The sequence below is a fragment of the Bufo gargarizans genome, chromosome 6 (assembly GCF_014858855.1).
Source record: "Bufo gargarizans isolate SCDJY-AF-19 chromosome 6, ASM1485885v1, whole genome shotgun sequence".
In the NCBI taxonomy this organism is placed as follows: Eukaryota; Metazoa; Chordata; class Amphibia; order Anura; family Bufonidae; genus Bufo; species Bufo gargarizans.
The window spans coordinates 79,147,111-79,167,831 of record NC_058085.1 but is presented as its reverse complement, the minus strand read 5'-3'; the positions used below and the strand labels follow the sequence as shown (position 1 = coordinate 79,167,831).

At 48.2% G+C, this 20,721-nt stretch overlaps 2 protein-coding genes across 5 annotated transcripts in view; one reads left to right on the top strand and one right to left on the bottom strand.

The window, feature by feature from the left end:
• The window catches only part of TMC8 (transmembrane channel like 8), a 37,342-nt gene extending 22,252 nt beyond the window's left edge, over positions 1–15,090 (bottom strand). The window contains exon 1 of one of the 4 annotated variants that reach the window (XM_044300205.1): positions 15,068–15,090. The gene's annotated coding sequence lies outside the window, so the exon portion shown is untranslated. Of the gene's footprint in view, positions 1–1,864; positions 2,136–2,645; positions 2,788–15,067 lie in introns of those variants that run through there. The other 3 variants (XM_044300203.1, XM_044300206.1, XM_044300204.1) reach the window with 3 other exon arrangements.
• The window catches only part of TMC6 (transmembrane channel like 6), a 66,986-nt gene continuing 49,063 nt past the window's right edge, over positions 2,799–20,721 (top strand). The window contains exon 1 of the mRNA XM_044300202.1: positions 2,799–2,937. The gene's annotated coding sequence lies outside the window, so the exon portion shown is untranslated. The remainder of the gene's footprint in view (positions 2,938–20,721) is intronic.

The following is a 20,721-nucleotide window of genomic DNA, read 5'->3' as shown; positions in this document are numbered from 1 at the left end:
CTAGCCTTATACTTCTCCCTGCTGGACCCATTTCTGGCTTTGGCTGAAAAAACTGCATGAAAAACTACAGTGGTGTTTTCTCCAACAAAGAAAATGTTGTGTGTGAAAAGACCCCAAAACCTATTTGGTCAAAAATATCTTGTGGAGGTAGAAATGTTATATTGAATGAAAGAGAAAGATGTAAACGATCTTTAAAACATCTGGCCTTCTACAGAGGACAATTTGAAAATGATGGCGCCACGTAGCAGCCGCCTGAGGTGAGTAGCACTAATAAGGAATAAAGTTTAGTACATCATACATCTGGAACTCACTGATCGACTGTGCAGCTGGAGATCATTGCCTTGTATTGTATTTTACCAGTCATTTGAGTTTACACTGGGATTGCCAGTGACAATATTGCAAACTATCATGGTTGCAAATCCGATGAATATTTACAATATCTGCAGTGGAAATCTTGAGCTGACGGATCCAAATTCAGTGGGGTTATTCCGCTGCTTGTTTGGGCGGAATTTGCAAAATGTATAAACATGCTGATTCTACTTTAGGATGACTTTTTTAGGGGCATACTGAAATGCGTTGGGTTTCTTTTCACTGCATGTGGAAAAGGTGTAAAATACTCCTTAAATGATAGAATGTTGGTAGATTGGGCCAGGATGTAGATGCAGAATGTGTGAACAAGCCCTAATAGTCACTTGTGTGTTGGTGAGCTATAAATGGCTTAGCTATTTGGTTATACGCCTCTGCACCTACCCATAGCTATCCCTTTTTCTTGCTCATAAATCAGCAGAAGACACGACTATATCCAATTCTGAAATATATCTATACTAGAGAACAGTGGTATCTCTCTCACATCTCAGTAGCCCATCATTTCCCTGCCTGCCAGCTCACTATAAATGTTCTGAAACCTCCTCAGTCATCAAAATGTCAGTCTAATGTAAAATAAGGAATAGAATAGAGGGAGGAGGGGGATGTAGCTGCATTCTGCCTCTGAGAAAAGGGAAGCAGCAGGGCGTGACCTCCGATTGCTGAGACCACAGCTCTGGCATCACACCAACCAACCAACATTTAAAGGGGTTATCCAAAGTCTAAAATATTCATTTTCAATTTTTGCCTCAGGCAGCACGAAGGCTATGTGCTCCCCTGCCCCTGGCCACAAAGCATTGCGTGAAGGGGGGCCCCAAGCTGAACTCTTGCACCAGGGCCCATGAGGTTTTAGCTATGCCCCTGGACACAGCCATTCACATTTTACTCCATTTTGGCCATTCCAGTTGTTCATGGCCACCTTTAGGGTGGTATTATACTGCCCGATCTTCAGGCAGTGCGAGCGCTAATGGATGAGAACACAGGCCTATGCAAACTGAATGCGGGAGGAATGATTGTCCTTGGTCTGTTCTATTATTGGCAGCATGTCCCCGCTTACACAGGGAGATGTGCTACCGAGAGTGGGTCATCTTTCATCCCGATGAACGATGCCCATCAGCCAATAAACGGCTGATTCACTGCTCAATTATACGAGCCAAATCTTGATAATTTGCCTGATTATTTTGCAGTCGAATAGGTGCTTTAGACACTGTTCACATATATTTTCAGATCCTCTGTCAAAAGATCTGTCATGGTATCTGCCACTTTTCATGACAAGAATACCACAGCATGGAGCTCTGTTCTTGCTGTCAAAATGATGACTCCCCTGATGGAGCCCTAACGAAAACCATTATAAGTCAATGGGGTCCATCTATAACCATTTGGATAGGAAAGGGAAGTGAAAGACCAAACACATACAGGTTATACATTGTTATGCAAGTGGGTGTGGACCCACTGTGGCACTGACCGGCTATGCCCTGGAGGGGTGTGACTAAGTAACTACCTGGTCTTCACTAGAGTGTCTGATGGTGAGGATAGGCTTGGGGCCTTAGGGTAGTTCCCAGGTACCATTCCAGAGCAGTCCCTGGGTCAGTCGCAGATTTTCAGAGATACTGATGAAAGCACCGAGGGAAAAGACGTAGTCAGGAAGTCAGGGCAGGCAGCGATCAAGCAAAGTGTATAATTGAAGACGGTCATAGGCAGGCGGCAATCAAACAAAATCTGTTAAATCGAGAAGCAGGCTCTGGTACACAGAAAAGCAGAAACTTCCAAACACCTTCACACTAGGAACTAGACTGGTTAGTAACCAAGATTGCTCAGGCGCCTTCCTGGAAAATAAAGCGCCTATAAATTCTTCCTGCAACCCATCCATAGGCTGGGGAGATAGAGGGCGTGTACATGCTGCCTCACAATGGAGGAGAGACATGCCCGTGCACGCCCTAACAACAGTACAGGTCTTCAGCAGGAAGTAAGCTCTGGCACGGAGCACAGATACAATAGTTAAGCTACCCGCTGCCCGCGCTTGTCAGCACAGTGCACGGCAGCAGGAGGGAATGAAGGAGCCCGGCGCCCGTGTGTAGGGCCAGCCACCCAGGCATGGAGCGCTGGGCTAACATACATAATATTACTATCTGCATTGCCTCTAATACACACCTAGCAGTTTAACCACAAATGGAAGCTGCAGCCTTGCTGATTACCTCCCTTATCTTCGCTTTGGTTTTGGCTGAGTATTACTAATGGGTTCTTCATACTATCAGCACGTCGCACACACAAATTGTCCATACCTTGTTATTTCGTCGTCAGAACCTCACACTCTTGTTTGGTTTCTTGCTTCTGTTGAGCAGAAGATGTGACAGGAAGTCGTGAGGCATAAATATGTGCTCAGGAAACCACATGTAATGCAACGCATCTTCCCTGCCCAGTGTTGTAGTTATCTCTATGAAGCAGTATACCTATGGGCAGCCCACATATATACGGATATAAGGAAGATGCTGACTAGCCCAGATAACGGAGGTTTGAGGGCACCACAGTCAACCGCCATGTTAGACCTTGACAGTCACAACTGACGGCACAAAGGTAAGAGGAGGTGCTCTAAATACCGGGGTTGAGTACGTTGTAAATATGTACTGCAATCAGAGTTGGCAAGATCAAAACGCCAGTCCATACTACATTGCTTTTACTCGGGACAATGATAGGAAAGGAACCTTAAAACATCTCCGTCACCCGGATATAGCCTGGTAGGGTTGATGGCGCTGATGTCTTATGTCTGTTGTTGGTATCGTTGAGGAGAAAAATTAACTTTAAAAATTATGCACATTAACTATTTGAAAACCAGGAGATGGGATTATGCGGTTCCAATATCGCTCCAACGACGCCCCTGGTACTCCATAGTGACGCCCCTCTGCTTTTCATCATGTACCCTGCCTTTAGATTGACAGCGCTAGACCACACAACATCTTTAATCGTCGGGATGAAGATGTTATGCGCACGCGCCATTCTGGACACACGGGATGTGCTGCCAACATTAAGCAAACTCTATGGGGGCAAACGATCGTACTAACGATTGTTTGTCCCCCATGCAGTTTGAATCGAATTGAAATGAGTGCCTATCGACTTATATCGTCGATTGGTCCTGCATGGGGCTCTATAAAAAGTTCTAAATTTTTTCATATGAATGAAATCCATTTGCCCAATGTTTTTTTTTATATCATGTGTGTTAGAAATCAGCTTTGCTCACAGGTACAATATAGGGCCATGCAGTTCCTGTAAAGCCTAGGTAGCTAACCAGGCGATCGGATCAGTTTTTCTAAACAACTTGTCTTTTACACTGGGTTCGTGAAAGCTGTCCTTCTCCATGAGAACGCCATTGATAGGACGCAACACAGTGAGTTAGCGCAAGCGTCTAGTACAGTCATGTGCAAAGGGTGACTGAGCGCAATAAGTGGTCAAAATCCATCTGGCAACAAGTCACTAGTGTATGATGGAATTTACTATGAGGACTCAAAGCGATCAAAGTGACTGAAACGTCCTTTCCTCCTCGGCTCCAATGAATACGTTCTGTCATAAGATGCCAGTATGCTGCAGGTCTGCCATGTCTTTGCTCCTTTTTAGTATATGTTGTATGAGCAAAAATATAAGTTTGCAATATGTTTTCATCTCGTAAAAATATTAGCCCAGTTTTACTAATCGGAAAGATGGCGTTTACTAATGTGTCTGCGCCAAATATCTGCCTAACAAGTGGAGCAATCGGGCACATCTAGGGTTTCTACACCTAACACGCCAGGATTCGGTCGGACAAAAAACACTACACGCGATGGCTTTTGCCCGGCCAAATCCCATCATATTTGCCATGAAATAGTCAGATGTACACCAGATCTCATTATAGTTAAAGGGGTTGTCCAATCTGCACTCAACCCCGATCTGCACGCATTCACCATGAATGAGTGGAGCATCAGAGCATTTAATGTTCTGATGCTCCCCCTTGCCCTACGTTGAATTGCGCAGGGCAAGGGCTGTTTGTTTACATTTGGACACTGCTAGGCGGAAACTTCTGCCTAGCAGTTTTATTTTGTGATATCACCAAAAAATGGATATCACCAAAAATGCTCTAGCCTGTAAAAATGGATCTCGAGAAAATTCCCTTGGCCAATGTGATTCAGCGCAGAAGGGGGAGCATCGGAGCGTGAAACGCTCCAATGCTCCACTCATTCATGGTGAATGAGTGCAGATCGGTTGTGTCCGGGTTGAGCTCTGAACCAGGACAACCCTTTTAATGAGGCTGACAGGCATGTGGTAACATCCAGAACAGCCTGCCTAACGCACACATGTAAGAAACCTAAGAAGAGGGAGCACGAGTGAACACAAGTCACAGCACCCTCTCCCTTCCAAAGTCTCCCTGTCACTGACTACAGCTAGGGGTGGAACCAGTCCACACCTAACCTCCTACAAGGGCTAAGCAAGGATCGTTAACCTTGTCTATGCTATCCATTCCTGGTTATACTGGGTGTAATACATAGCATTACATTACATAACATAAAGAAATTAACAATTTGCAGATACCATCTTGCTCCGGGGTACTGTGCTAGGACTCCAGGACTATTTTAATTAATCTTGGACACTTGTTTGTCCTGGGGTTGGGGAGCCAGGAGCCACAGGAATGCGGCCACTATGGTTATATAATACTTTTATATATTATATCTACTGGAAGTTTCTATTTTGCCCGAATGGGGTCCTATACTTGAAATTAAACTACGGAAGCCTTTAGGCTTAACAGGCATACTGTCCTATAATTAAAGAGGAAAAACAAATCAGATTGAGACAAGTCAATGTGTTATATGTGGACTACAATAATAAGGAGGACATTTTGTGCAGCTTTGGGACCTGGAACTCCCAGTTACAAATTAGAGGCCCGAGAGAAGTCCTGTTCACTTACCACTCTGCAGAGGGTATGCACAAGAGAAAAGCTTTTAGTGCTATACTGAACTCCCTTTGGAAAAGAAAGTTTCAACTTCAATGTTGAGTACCCCAGACCTTGGGATATCTACAATTGTTGTTTTATTGTATATAGTTATGTATTGTATTGTATTGTAATGTTATGTTTTGGGAGTAAGTACCAGTTAGAGATATGGTTGGCAAATGGTTGGCAGGAACAGGGTGGAGTGGGCTGGTACTGCTTCCTGCCAGGAGGGGGAGCTCCTGTGCAGACAAAGAGAGGAGAGGAAGAACACTGCAGAGCTCCTGCTCCAGAGAGAACTAACTAAACCAGCCTCAAGCAAATACATGAGAGACAAGACAGCAGAGTGAACAGCTGAAGGTGAGGGACTACGGCTCAGACACCTATCTCCCAAAACTACCACTAGGCCAGTTAAAGCTAAAGTCTAGACCTGATAGTAGACAACCTATACCCACAAGTGCTAAGTTGCAGCCATCAGACCTGCCTCGATATTTCCTTACTGGTGCCAGAAATTGCATTTGGAATCTGCTGCTATTGAATGTACCAAAAATTGTATGCTCCGTTTAGTAAAAAGACACTGTCATACTCTTACTTCTGGTCTCATTCTTCAAACAACAATTCCACTGCACTGATCCCCAGGGGGTAATGGCCTGAGGGAGTACACTGTGACACAACACTTCATCAGGGCCACTACCACTCTCATCCTTTGTACCAGCTCCTTAGAGACTCACTGCAAATGTCCTGTTGTATTTCAGATAACACAATATGATGGAGCAGTTTGTGTATTTTGTGCTCCTGCAAAAGCAGCAATGTTCCTAAGGGTGGGTTCACAAGACGTTTTTCCCATCCTTTTAATGTATACAAAAAACGTATACGTTAAATGGATACCTCAGACTGGTGCCATACTGTGGCATCCGTTCACCATAGAGTTCCATTGTAAAAAAAAAAAAAGTATACGTTTTGTTTTTTGTTTTACCAGACTGTGCAGGATACATGACTATGGTATTGGTTAGACTGCTCGGGTCTTCCTAGCACTTACCCCTCTTACCCCCCATTCACAAATAAGAGCCAGACTCAAGAATCGGATTAAATTCGGCCACAGCAGCCGTTTTATTACATAACATAACAGCACATGAATAATTTAACATTAACTCCCAATATACCAAGTAAATGACGAGGGAGGTCCTAGAAGCCCACATAAGATAAACTACCAAACCAACTGGCAACTCCATCTTGCCCCCAGCCGATGAACGCCAGCTCGGAGGCACCAGGTGATGGGCGCCTAATCCTTGATTCCTGATAACCGATGAGAGTCCAGGCCCACCCGTGGGGGCCCTCCCATTCTCCACTAACACCATATCCACCAACTTCTAGGACCTCCCACCGCCACGACTGCCGCGACAATTCCAGCCATCTCTATGCCCCATTCACCTATCTGCTCCCTCGTCCACTGTCCCCCGTGTTTTTTTTTTGTTTTTTTTTTTGTTTTTTTTTATGATATATAACTAAATACCGTCCCCCCGATACCCTGTAATATAAGGGCGGGAGGGTGGGAGTTGGCAAACCGCCTAAACAAAATGGCACCCGCACCCCTCCTCACTTCCACTTTATATAACCCCCCACCACACCCCCTTAGTTACCCCGGCAACACCCTCCACCTCCCGGCTACCGGCCTATTAACCCTTTCACTGCCCGACCCCTTGCCAACCAAACCAGCGTCATGCTCTCCTCCCTTTAAAGGGGTTGTCCGGGTTCAGAGCTGAACCCGGACATACCCTTATTTTCACCCCGGCAGCCCTCCTGAGCCTGGCATCGGAGCATCTCATGCTCCGATGCGCTCCCGTGCCCTGCGCTAGATTGCGCAGGGCACAGGCTCTTGTGTTTTCAATAACACACTGCCGGGCGGTAACTTCCGCCCAGCAGTGTGTTCGGTGACGTCACCGGCTCTGAGGGGCGGGCTTTAGCTCTGCCCTAGCCGTTTTACTGGCTAGGGCAGAGCCAAATCCCGCCCATCAGTGCCGGTGACGTCACCAGGCTGCCTGTCAGCCCCATAGAGAGCCCGGTATGTCACCGGAACTCAGAAAAATGCCTTTGCCCTGCGCGATTTAGCGCAGGGCAAAGGAGAGCATCGGAGCATGAACTGCTCCGATGCTCATGTCAGGGGGGCTGCCGGGGTGAAAATGGAGGGCTGTCCAGGTTCAGCTCTGAACCTGGACAACCCCTTTAACTACGCTCTAGTCCGGCCTCACTTGACTAGGGTATTGGTTAGACTGCTCGGGTCTTCCTATCCCTTACCCCTCTTACCCCCGTTTACAAATAAGAGCCAGACTCAAGAATCGGATAAAATTCGGCCACAGCAGCCGTTTTATTACATAACATAACAGCACATGAATAATTTAACATTAACTCCCAATATACCAAGTAAATGACGAGGGAGGTCCTAGAAGCCCACATAAGATAAACTACCAAACCAACTGGCAACTCCATCTTGCCCCCAGCCGATGAACGCCAGCTCGGAGGCACCAGGTGATGGGCGCCTAATCCTTGATTCCTGATAACCGATGAGAGTCCAGCCCCACCCGTGGGGGCCCTCCCATTCTCCACTAACACTATATCCACCAACTTCTAGGACCTCCCACCGCCAACAGCGCGCAACTTGACCACCTTAAGAATGCGCGTTCCTCCACATCCTCAGAGCCACCTCAATACCACCCTGTATTCCTAACGCCCATATATCAATTCCCACCGCATTAAGGTGCACACCATCCACCCTCCAGAATTCTCCCACTCCATCCTCCAGCTCTGAATGCCGCACAGCAACCGCCCCGTTCCTAGACATAAATCTGCCGACCACCCTGTTAACCTTAATGCGGGCCTTATTCAACCTTTCCACAGACCTTGCACCCCTCCACGTCCGCCTAGGCACAATATCCGACCAAACCCTAACCAGGCGCAGAAATAAACCCCATAACCTCAGTAGGTCGAATTTAAAATCTCTAATCAATTCCCTGAACGGCCGTGCCCCCAGATCATTCCCCCCAACGTGTAACACCAAAACATCTGGGGGGCGATCTAAGCGCACAAACCTATGCACCTCCCTCAACACCCCGCCCCAAAGCATACCTCTCATCCCGAGCCACCGCAACACCGCTACCTCGTGTGCAAAACCCAATTGCCACCCATTCGGTCGGACATCCACTCTTATTGCCCCCCAGAACACGAACGAGTGTCCCAGTATCCACATTAAGGCCGCCTGCGAACCTATAATGAAACAACAACAAAAAAACTGCCGCATTACCAAACAGAAAAAACATCTCGCACCAATCACAATCTCCCTATCCTCACATACGAGTGGAATCGGATAGACTCACAGCGCCCTATCTTCTTTATCACCTCCACGCTCAATCCACATCGCGCCGCCTCCGTCGCAGCCCCGATCCTGAAAGAGTGCCCTGTATATCCTACCGGATCAATCCCCAACACTTTCAAGCACCGCTTAAAAATTGCCAGGAATTGAAAACGAGACAGGAAAGACCTGTCTTCGTGTCTCAGGAAAGGCTCACTACCTATACCCCTCCCCCCATCGTACTCCCGCAAACTCCTGACCGGACAAAGCGTACATCCCGGAACCTCAAACAAAGACAACCGCCTTCCCCTGCCCTCACAATCCGTTTTTGACTTCCGTATCCGTATTTCCACTCGATCCACATATAAATCCACATCCTCCAACCGCAAACCCCCTGCTTTAGATACACTACTGCTTACCAATACCCCCAACCGAAACGCCCCAAAAAACGCTAATGAAAAAGCAGCTTTAAATAAACGAGCCTCCCATCTAGACCTGCAAACTGCCTCCAACTGAGCCCCCATATCAATCAACAACTGAAACGACACCGGTCTTCTAGCATCCTCCGCCCGTTTTTCTCGTCTCCACCCCTTCAATAACTGCCTCACCAAAAATGTTTTCGTAAAATCCGTATAACCCCTCAACTGAAACCCAAAGGCCAACCCTGCCACACACCTATCTAACCGTGCAACTGACCACCCTTCCTCCCTAATGTGCCCCAAAAATAACAATAAAGCCATCTCCAAGTCCTCTTCCTGCAACCCTAACTGTACGCACCACCTCTCCCAATCCACCCATGCCTTACCGTACGCAGCCCAGGTGCCAGGACACAAGGATGCCCGAACCAGCCCCATTACCGTTCCTCCAAGATTTCCCACAGACAAGCTGGACAATCCAACCCCTTGGCCTCCGCCTCCGGCACCAGCTGATGAAAGCGCATCCACTGCAAACGAGAAAGGGCATCCGCAATACAGTTAGAAACTCCCGGAACATGAACCGCCACTATCCAAGCATTGATGGACAAACATCTGAGCACTAAGAACTGCAACAGCTTCACAACCGGCGGAGACGACGCAGAAAGACTATTAATTGCTTGCACTACCCCCATATTGTCACAATGGAACCAAACTTTTTTGTTCGCAAATTTCTCCCCCCACAGCACCACCGCCATCACAATTGGAAACAGTTCAAGCAACGCCAAATTCCTAACCCAACCCTTAGTAACCCAAGAATCAGGCCACCGTCCCGCACACCATTGGCCCTGACAATATGCCCCAAAACCAACCCCCCCGGCCGCATCAGAAAACAGCTCAAAATCAACATTACTCACCACCCCCCCCCATCACCAACGTCTTCCCGTTATAAACTTCTAAAAACTGAGCCCAAACATCCAAGTCCCCCCGTAACTCCTTACCCAACCGAATAAAATGATGGGGAGACTTAACCCCTGCCGTCGCGAGCGCCAAACGCCTGCAAAAAATCCTCCCCATCGGCATGATCCTACATGCGAAGTTAAGTTTCCCCAACAAAGACTGTAATTCCCTCAACCTAATTTTTGCCGCCCGTTTTGCCTTACTAACTTCCAATCTTAAATTTGCTAACTTATCCTCCGGCAGCCTGCACTCCATTTTCACCGTGTCAATCACAATTCCCAAAAAACACAACTCAGTCGACGGTCCCTCTGTCTTCCCCTCCGCCAACAGAACTCCGAACTCCCCAAAAACTGCCTGCACCGTATGCAACAGCAACGAACACACCCTCGAACCCGCCGGGCCTAGACACAAAAAATCATCTAAATAATGAATAACTGAAGAGCAACCGGACACCTCAACTATTACCCATTCAAAAAACGAACTAAATGCCTCAAAATAAGCGCACGACAAGGAGAACCCCATCGGCAAACACCTATCCACAAAATAACTCCCCTCCCAACAACAACCCAACAGGTGCCTACTTTCCGGATGCACCGGTAACAAACGGAACGCAGCCTCAATATCGATTTTAGCTAGCAACGTCCCCGGGCCCAACTTCCGTACCCAATCCACAGCTGCATCAAATGACGTATAAACCACTGAACATAATTCAGGATCAATACCATCATTGACCGACGCCCCTTTTGGAAAGGACAGGTGATGAATGAGCCGAAACTTATTCGGCTCTTTCTTGGGAACCACCCCCATCAGGTTCGCCAGAGGCGGGACGGGAAACGGCCCTGCCATTCTACCCAGCATCACTTACTTGGCCAATTTCTCGGAAACTACCTCCGGATGAGCTAATGCTGACCTCAAATTCTTCGGAACCCCCATACCCCTGCGACAAAACTGACGGAATATGAAAACCCGCCTGAAAACCATCAGCCAGCAACTTCGCCGCCTCCCTACGCGGGTACCTATTTAGAAAGCGTGCCATCCTTTCCACCCGCACCGGCAATTGGTGCACTCGTGTTTGAACTTACACTTTGCGCCAAATTTACAGTTTCCGTCGTTGAACAGGAAACATAACCCTCTTGCTGAAGCCGCCGCGAAATTCCCCTGTCCTGATCCCCCCGCCTCCCCCCGAAAGGGCTGCACAGACCGTACCGGGGCCGTAACCCTTAACCACAGCCCAATATCCTTGTGGTCCCACCGTATGTTAGGCCGGACCGCCTTCCTCTGCCGGAATTGCTCGTCATATCGGAGCCAACCCGTACCCCTATAAACCCAGTATGCCTCCCCTATCGCGTCCATATAACAAAAAAGAGCCGAACAACATTCCGGCGCTTTCTCCCCAATGACGCTGGCCAAAATTGCAAACCCCTGCAACCAATTAGCAAACGTTTGCGGAATCAAGCGATAACGCTGCTTCTCATCCTCCTCTTTTTTGCCCTCCTCCTTCTTCCCCTTGTCTAGCTGAAACCTCTCCAACGGAAGCAGGGAAAATATTTCCACATACTCCCCCCTCCAGATCCGTTCCCTAACCTCCTGTTTTAAGTGCGCCCCTAGCGGACCCTCAAAACACACGTACACCTCCCCACGTGCACCATCATCCACTTTAGGACTATCCTCCTATCCCCCAGCCTGAGTTTGTACTGACGCAGACCCCACTGACCTAAAACTCGCCCCCGCGTCCGTCCCCCCGCCCCCAGGCCCCACACCCCAAGTCGGCAGCGACGATGCTCCCCCCGTCCTGACACCCACCCCGCTAATCCGCCCAAAATCTGACCCAAGCTCCTTCCCACCTCCTCCGGCCATCCTGCTCCCCCGACGCCCCCCGGACAGCCCAGCAAAGACAAAAAAGGACCCCATGATATCTCACCAGGACGCGCGGGTGCTGTGAATCCCGCCGCCGCTAATCCAGAATCCAGCCGCTCCAGTTCGCCAACGGGACGATCGCGCTGCATCTGTCTTCAGACCGGACAGCACCCTCTCCAGCAGCATCCCTCAAGCTTCTGTCTGAAATATCAACCGTCACTTGGGGGGTGTGTCCCTCAACGAACTCACTGGAAGCATGGAGCCTGTGCACATCCTGGGGAGCCTCCCTCCTGCACAGCCCGTACGACAGCAGACCCTCTCCCACGCTGAGCGGTCCTCCCAGAACCGGAACACATGGGAGAATCCGCAGACCCTGGTCCTGATCCGGCCGACACTGCTGCAGAGAGCGGGGGGTCACATCCCGCTCTGCTCAGGGGCCTGCCGCTGCATCGGATTCCTGCCACGGCAGGAGCGCCTACCTGAAGCCTGCTGCGCCGCTCCCTGCCGTGGAGGGTCCCCGGAGGGGCTCCGCAATTGGCGTCTGACCCGTGGGGTGTCTTCAGGGCTTAAGCTCGCCGGCGGTCGGACCCGCCGCAGCCGTCTAGCCCGATCATCAGGGAGCACCGCCGCCACTGGGGGTCCCTGAAGCAGGCCTCCTAACTGCTCTCTCAACCATCCGGGTCCCCGGGCCTCCACCTCCATCCTGATCTGGGCCAGCATTTCGTCCAGCGACATGGTGAGGGAGTCAGGTACGTGCAGTTGGCAAACCGCCTAAACAAAATGGCACCGGCACCCGCACCCCTCCTCACTTCCACTTTATATAACCCCCCACCACACCCCCTTAGTTACCCCGGCAACACCCTCCACCTCCCGGCCTATTAACCCTTTCACTGCCCAACCCCTCGCCAACCAAACCAGCGTCATGCTCTCCTCCCTTTAGCTATGCTCTAGTCCGGCCTCACTAGAAAGTGGTGTTGAGTTTTTTGTATCCTTTTTTTTTGTAACCTATACATCAAACGGAGGCATAAAACATGATGTGAACCCACCCTAAAGGAAACTGCTGTCATCAATGGTCAGACCTCTGCCAATTAGACACATCACCTATTCTGTGGATAGGGGATAAGTTGCTATAATGGGACAACAACCCCTTTAAATATAACCATAAGTGGCTTATAGGAGTAGACTTTTATTATAGATGATGATGGCATACTTATTCAGTCTTTAAAAGGACTGTATCAGCTATATTTCTATATCACCTATCTGATTGTAGATTTCTTTATTCTACTTTAACACCACAAGCGGCCATCTTGCCAGAGCTGCTGTAAACAGCATTTAGAGATATGTTTTACAGTAGCCACATGGCCATAGTCACAACGGACATTAATAGTTCATTGACATCTATGGGAGAGGTTTCTAGACATGCTCTACTTGTGCAGGGAGGGGGAGAAGGTGAGCTGTGGCTTCACCCACTGTGAATGGCGGATTCTCTGTTATCTATACAATGACAAACCTGTAATGGGCTCTTCTCAGAGGGACTCAAAGCGCAGGGATAGTTGTGTGGCTGGACGACTCCCTGGGGAGTCAGTGGCATCCATATAGGCGCTCAAACCCAACGCACACTAGAATCAATTTTGTAGGCGTTACCTGTCATTGTAATCCGACCTGTTAATGAGATGACTGCTGAGAAGTGATCTCTACAGGACAGGAAGTGGCAACCTCTCATTAGGCTTAGAGGCCATTGCGAAAATAGCAGGGTTTTTGGACTTATTTTTTTACGTAGATAGTGACATGGAATAAAAAAAATAATAATCACTCAAAATTCTAAAAACATAAGTCTAAAACAATACACTATTTTTAAATTGCACAAAAACGTAAATATCATCCTGAACTTTACAAACCGCTTAAACTGTCGGGCTTAAATATATTTTGCGAAATTGTAAGCACAGTGTGCGAGGACACGGGACAGCCTCCACCAAGAGGCCACATCTGGGTTTAGTATTGAGCTCAACAGGAGTGATTTCAGTGTCTGTTGGGTTAGGCCCCTTTCACACGAGCGAGTTTTCCGCGTGGGTGCAATGTGTGACGTGAACGCATAGCACCCGCACTGAATCCTGACCCATTCATTTGATTGGATCTGTGTACATGAGCGTTTTTTTTTTCAGTTCTGCGTTGCGTGAACAATCGCAGCATGTTCTGTATTCTGTGTTTTTCATGCAGCCCTGGTTCCATAGAAGTGAATGGGGCTTCAGTGAAAAAACGCATCTGGAAGCAAGTGCGGATGCAATACGTTTTTCACTGATGATTGCTAGGAGATGTTCAGTTTTTTATCACGCATCAAAACGCATTGCACCCGCGCAGAAAAAACTGAACAATTGAACGCAATCGCAGACAAAACTGACTGAACTTGCTTGCAAAACGGTGCGAGTTTCACTGAACGCACCCGGAGCCAATCCGTATCATTTATGTGAAAGAGGCCTTAAATGGGTTTCCTGAAAACTTTTAACTGGTGACCTACCCTCTGGATAGGTCATCATTATTTGATCAACTGTTGGATAGTGCCACTGCCTTCTTGCAGCCTTGCCATGTGACGTCATGTTCATCGGTAGGTACCCATCTAAGTGAATGGGGCTGAGCTGCAACACTAAGCGCAGCCCCGATACAGTGTACGGCGCTGTGCTTGGTGAGCTGCAAGGAGGCCGTGGCACTACTTGCAAGCACGTGCCATCTCAAACAGCTGATTGGTGGGGGTCCAGGGAGTCAGACCCCCACTGATCACCTAACCAGAGGATAGGTCATCAGTTAAAGGGGTTATCTGGGTTCAGAGCTGAACCCAGACATAAGCTCCCTCTCACTCATTTACCATATATGAGTGGAGCCTCTGAGCATTTCATTGCGCAGGACAAGAGCTGTTTGTTTTTCTGGTAGGAAGTCTCCACCTAGCAAACCCCTCTGAAGCCCGGTACGTCACCGGTAGTAAAGAAAAGGCTCTTGTCCTGCACGATGCAGCACAGGGCAAGGGGGAGCATCGAAGCAAGAAATACTCCGATGCTTCACACAGGCATGGTAAATGAGTGAAGGGGAGCTTATGTCCGGGTTCAGCTCTGTACTCAACTGTAATGTCGGTGGTCTGTGTCCACTGGCATCTCCCCTCTCCTGGCGGGGACAAGGAATACTCACCCCATCTGCTGTTAAATGCTTCAGGCCACTCGTGGCTCTCCCTGCAGCCGTCCTTCTGTTGCACACTCCCTTAGGGTCCATTCACACATCCGTGTGTGCGGGTCCGCAATTCCGGATCCGGGCCGCACATCAAAATAAATGGGTCCGCAATTCCGTTCCGCAAAATGAATATACCTGTTACCTATTGTATATAGAATTCTATAACCAGCACATCCTATAACTTTGTATTTCAAGCTAAAAAATGGAAGTGAATTCTGACAACGAGTCCCCACGTCATTATTCATCATCAGATGCTCTCTGAGTTACATTGTTGCACACAGCAGCCCTGTGTCTCCTCGACACAGATACGACTATTGTTCATGCTGGAATAAAATATTAGGCGCCAACACGCCTGCATGACCCCCAACAGAATACGAGTCAGCTCTGAAGCTGCCAGTTATTGAAGGGAACAAAATAGATGTTGTGTAAAACTTGACGGGGCTCAGACAGTTTAAGGAGCACCTGCCAGCAGCATCAACCCTATTGAAGAGGCATATTGTCTGATAGAGTTCATCCTGCTGATTAAAATGATACCTGTCTTGTGAAAATCGGTGGTGGCGTTCCTAAGAATGAAAGCTTTTTATTCTTTATGCAAATACGTTTTTCTGTGCCCTGAGGGGTAGGGCCTAGCCTAGTGTCGGCCACGCCCCTCAGTGCATGGAAACCCTCACTTGCGTGAAAAGTAAAAGTCTTTTTTTTAGGGGGTATGCCACAACTGATTTCCACAAGATAGGTATCATTTTAATCGGCAGAATCAACCCTACCAGGCAGTATGTCTAGTTTTTGGGTTAGTCCTGCTGATAGGTGCTCTTTAAAGGAGTTTTGTAGGACTACAATACTGATGAGCAGTTAGCACTGTCGCCTTGCAGTGCTGGGGTTCTGTGTTTGAATCTTACTAGGGAACATCTGCATGGAGTCTATATTTTCTTCCCCTTTTTGGGTGCTCTGGTTTCATCCCAAATTCCAAAAACATACACAGATAGGCTTATATGGGGACAGGGACTGATATGAGTTATGACACTCTCCGCACAGGGCTGCAGAATATGTAAGTGGTATAAAAAAATGAATAAAGGAAAAAGAAGTCACCTAAACTATCCTTAGAATGGTGGCGGCCTGACTTGTGGCAACAGGGGTGATTGGAGTTGTACTCTCAGAAAACTTCTTTAAGCCCCCAACCCTTTTAAGATGTCACATGGCTGGCTTGTGGTGTAATAGAAAGCGCTCATGTCATGTACTGTATGGTCAGAATAAAAGGGAAGTCTGATTGCATGCTCAGCATAGCGCTGACCCTGAGCTATCTTTAGGGCTGTTCAAAGTACACTATGGGTAAAGCTATGGTTGGGGTGCCTGATCCCCTTTTAAAGTACTGCCTATCTTCAGATCAAGTGCATGCTGGATGATACAGATGCCAAGGCAAATGGGTGACACACAGCGGGTATCATGAATGGGTCCTATTAATCAGAATATGATACTTGCTGAGTCGGGTGGTTGCAACTGTCCCACCTGCTGTGCAGCAGCGTCTCTCCATTCCCCAAGTCTCCTAGTAGCCCAATCCATAGGGGACGTTCACACAGCAGCTTTTTCCGACGTAATGTTGGACATGTCCCTTCTCGGGACAACCGCGGCCCCAATATCCTCAGCGCTGCCTCCCATTGAGATGCATGGGAGGCAGAAAAGACGCAGCCGCCTGCGGGTTTTCTCAAAATTTCGGTGCAGCTGTCAGAGCCAAAATTCCACTGAAAAAGCTGCCACGTGAACGTCCCCTTAGGGCTCAAGCACAAGCAAACCACAGACCTGCAAAATATGGATAACCGCCGTGTGCATCCCGCACTTTTCGCAGGCCCTGTTGTAGAAATGGACACGGATAGGACATTTCTATAACTTGCGGAACAGCCGCACGGATGTGCAAAGCACATGGATGACATCTGTGTGCTGTCCGCATTTCTTGCGACCCCATAGAAATGAATGGATCCACAAAAAAATGCAGATCGGACGCAGGCCCAATGTACGGTCGTTTGCATGAACCCATCTCATGGATGGCAGCCATGTGGGCCCCCCAGGCTCCTAGACCCTGGTTTCCAACTCTGGTGTGTAGGACAGGCTGCAGTACCAGACACCTATACGTAAAAGGAGCAGTGCCTGTGTGAACAATGGAGGGGAAATGGCACCTTCATCGTCCTGATGGGAGGGCTTCCAGAAGTCAGACCCCCATGATGAAACATGATGTCTCTAGTGCAGGCTCTACAAGACTGGCATGGACATCCCATGTTAATAGCTACGGTCTGGTACCAACTACCTACAAAGCTTTAGCAGGCCACTGACCCGCTAATCCAGTATGGTACTGGTTCTTGAATTTAATTTCCATACTAAAGGGTGACACACATAGCATGAATTACCTATCCACAGCATAGGTGATGAATGTCGGGCCGCAGGGAGGTTGGACCACTGGGACCCCAGTGATCCCAAGTCCCCTGTCTGAAGGGAGCGGTGGTGCTCATGTCAGTCCACTTCTATGTGGAGGTCTGTGATAGTCCCGTAGGATGAATGCTGTTCGTGGTATAACCTCCAGTGAAAACCAGAAGCATTCCATCTCGCGTATATCACTGTAAATCTGGAGCGAAAGACATGTCTGGACGTGGACGGAGGATGTTAGTAAGGGAGCGCAGCTGCCAGCTGAGAGCTGAGTTCTGGATTCTGTTTTCTTTCAGAAAGGGTCAAAAAGTTTGTACCGTGTCACAAAATGTTCATTTAGAGGTGCAGCTAGTTTTGGCCATCAGGAACCCACCAATGTTCGACAACTTTTTTTTTTAACTTTTCAGCCTATGGATCTGAATAATAGCTTTTTCCGAAATAGGAAGTTTTTTTTCTTCTCTTTATGGGATACACTTACATGATGACATCTGGCCTTCCTGATCTAGGAAACCCCAGTAATTGTGTTCCCGCATAGATCAGACTTATGTATGCGGTGAAGCTTCTGTGTGCTAATGCATGAATACATAGCTCCATACATCCACCGCGTCCAGTCATGTCATCATTTTACAGGGCCTCAGAGGTGTGGTAAGGGCCTGGACACTTACGGTATATTATCTCCATCCAACCTGGGAGTTGTTTGGAGACTAGGCTGTGTGCATAAGGACTTAGGGCTCATGCACACGACCGTGTGTGCCTCGTGCCCATGCTGTGGGCCAAAAATTGTGGTCCGCAATGTAGGGGAACCATCTGTGTGCCCGCCATTTGCGGATGCAGGCCCATTTACTTGAATGAGTCTGCGATCCACAAATAACAGCCCGCACCGCAAAAGGTAGGCCATGTTCTATTATTTTTTTTGCAGTGTGGAGGCACAGACCAAAATCGCAGGGAAGAGCTCCGTAGTTCCTCTGCTCCGTATCTTGAGGATTGTGGACCCATTTAATACATAGTGCACAGGGCCGGTGCCTGTATATTGCAGACCCGCTGTATGCACACCCACGAGTGCATGAGCACCTAATACTAGAAAGTCACAAAAACCTCAACTTCTAGCTGCGACCACATAGCCACCGAGCTCGCACAAAGCTATGGTGTAGGAAACATGTCTAGAGTGTCTATGGTGCACAAGTAACGGACAGATCCCAAATACTCTAGAGCAGGGATGCTCAAACTGTGGCCCTCCAGCTGTTGCAAAACTACAACTCCCAGCATGCTCTAATAGCTGTAGGCTGTAGAATTGTAGTTTTACAACAGCTGGAGGGCCGCAGGTTGAGCATCCCTGCTCTAGAATAATCTATGGACTGCTGCTGGACTCCCATGTGCCTCTGATTATTGCATAGAAGTTATTATTGCTCACAGATTCAATGAGGAAAAAAAACTGTAATAAATGCAACTACGTGTCGCCCAACTTCCTGAGCCGGACATTTAATTACCTCACAACCCCCGATGGCTTGTCTATCTCACAGCAAAGAAAAAATGGTGACAGGTGCCCTTTAAGACGGCCATAGATGCAAAGATAACAACCCAGATGTTAGGTAAAATTCACACCGCCGTATACCCTGTATCTTCTGCTCTCAGGATGGGAAGTTACATGGATGGCTGACCATATGATGCTTATACTTTGACTCAGGGTTATGTTACCTGTGAGGAAGAACGCATTCAATTATTCTAAAATTCCTTACATTTCCATTATTTCCTTCCTACAATTCTTCCTTTAGGTCTCTCGAGACCCATCATGGTATTTTTTTTGAGGACATTAACCCATTCCTGCATACTTAGGCTACTTTCACACTAGCGGCACGGACTTCCGGCAGGCAGTCGGATCCGTCCTACCGCTAGTGACTGTGTGCCTCCAGACTGGTGCTCCGTCCCCATTGACTATAATGGGGGTGGGGTGGAGTTTCGGCAGAGGCACGGCAAGTGGCTGCCGGAGTAAACGTCAGACATGTCGTTTTATTCCGGCAGCCTCTCGCCGTGCCTCCGCACCCACCCCCATTATAGTCAATGGGGACGGAGCGGCAGTCTGGGGGCACACGTTCACTAGCGGCAGGCCGACAGGCTGTTTACCCGACGGAACAGCCTGCCGGAGGTCCGTGCCGTTAGTGTGAAAGTAGCCTTAATGTTAATGCTGATGATTGATATTTAAACCCCATCAACCTGTTCCCAAATGTTAGAAGTCCTGTAGATTAAAGCGATTTCCTGTCAGGTGGGGGATCTGACTCGGGGCACCTCCACTGGTCAGCTGGTGGACGAGGCCATGGCGCTGGTCTGAGCACCGTACATTGTGTAGCGGCTGTTCTTGCTGTGTGTTCCAGCCTGAGTGCGGCTCTATTGCACTGCGCTCGCAACGTTATGGGAGTTTCTGTTCATTAGGTGATGTTTTTTGTCTTTCTGGATTCCAGCATGCTTGATATTTTGGTGTTTTTTCAGGCGTTTTCACATCACCTCCACAGTGGAAAAATAGCATAAAGAAAAAGTTAATAGTAAGCCACACTGTGTGCAAAAAATGCCACTAAAAAACTACATGTGAAAGGTAAAAAAATTCACGTATGTACGGACCCTTATGGCATATTTCCCCTATAGAGATGTAAAAACATGCCAAAAGCTCCAGCATGCTGCATTTATGAAAAGAAGCAAGACAAAAACAACAACAAAAAAAACACCTAATGAACAAAATGCCAGTATCAAAAAATAGAACTAGAGCTGGTGATTTTACAGCAAAATATGCTACAAAAAATGCCACAAATAATGCAAAAGTGCAGCAAATACACCACTAGAAAACTACATATGAACCCACCCTAAGGCCTTACGGACACGACCATGTCCGTAAATCACATATCCGCAACATAAGGACACCTCCCCATGTGTTACCACATTATTCTCGCTCCCATCAATAGAAATGGCTATTCTCATCCGCAATGGGGACCAGGATAGGACATGGTCTATCATTAGTGGACATGGAGATGCAGACAGAACATGGATGAACTTGCAGACCCATAGAAAAGCATGGGTACCTGTTTAATCTGCAAAAAAAAAATCCCGATTGGACACAGAGGCAAAATACGTCATTTGTACGATGCCTAAAAGTCCTTGGGCTTGGGAACAGGTGAGCCCCCCGGTGGGCCGCAGCTCCTCACCTCCTATGCAAG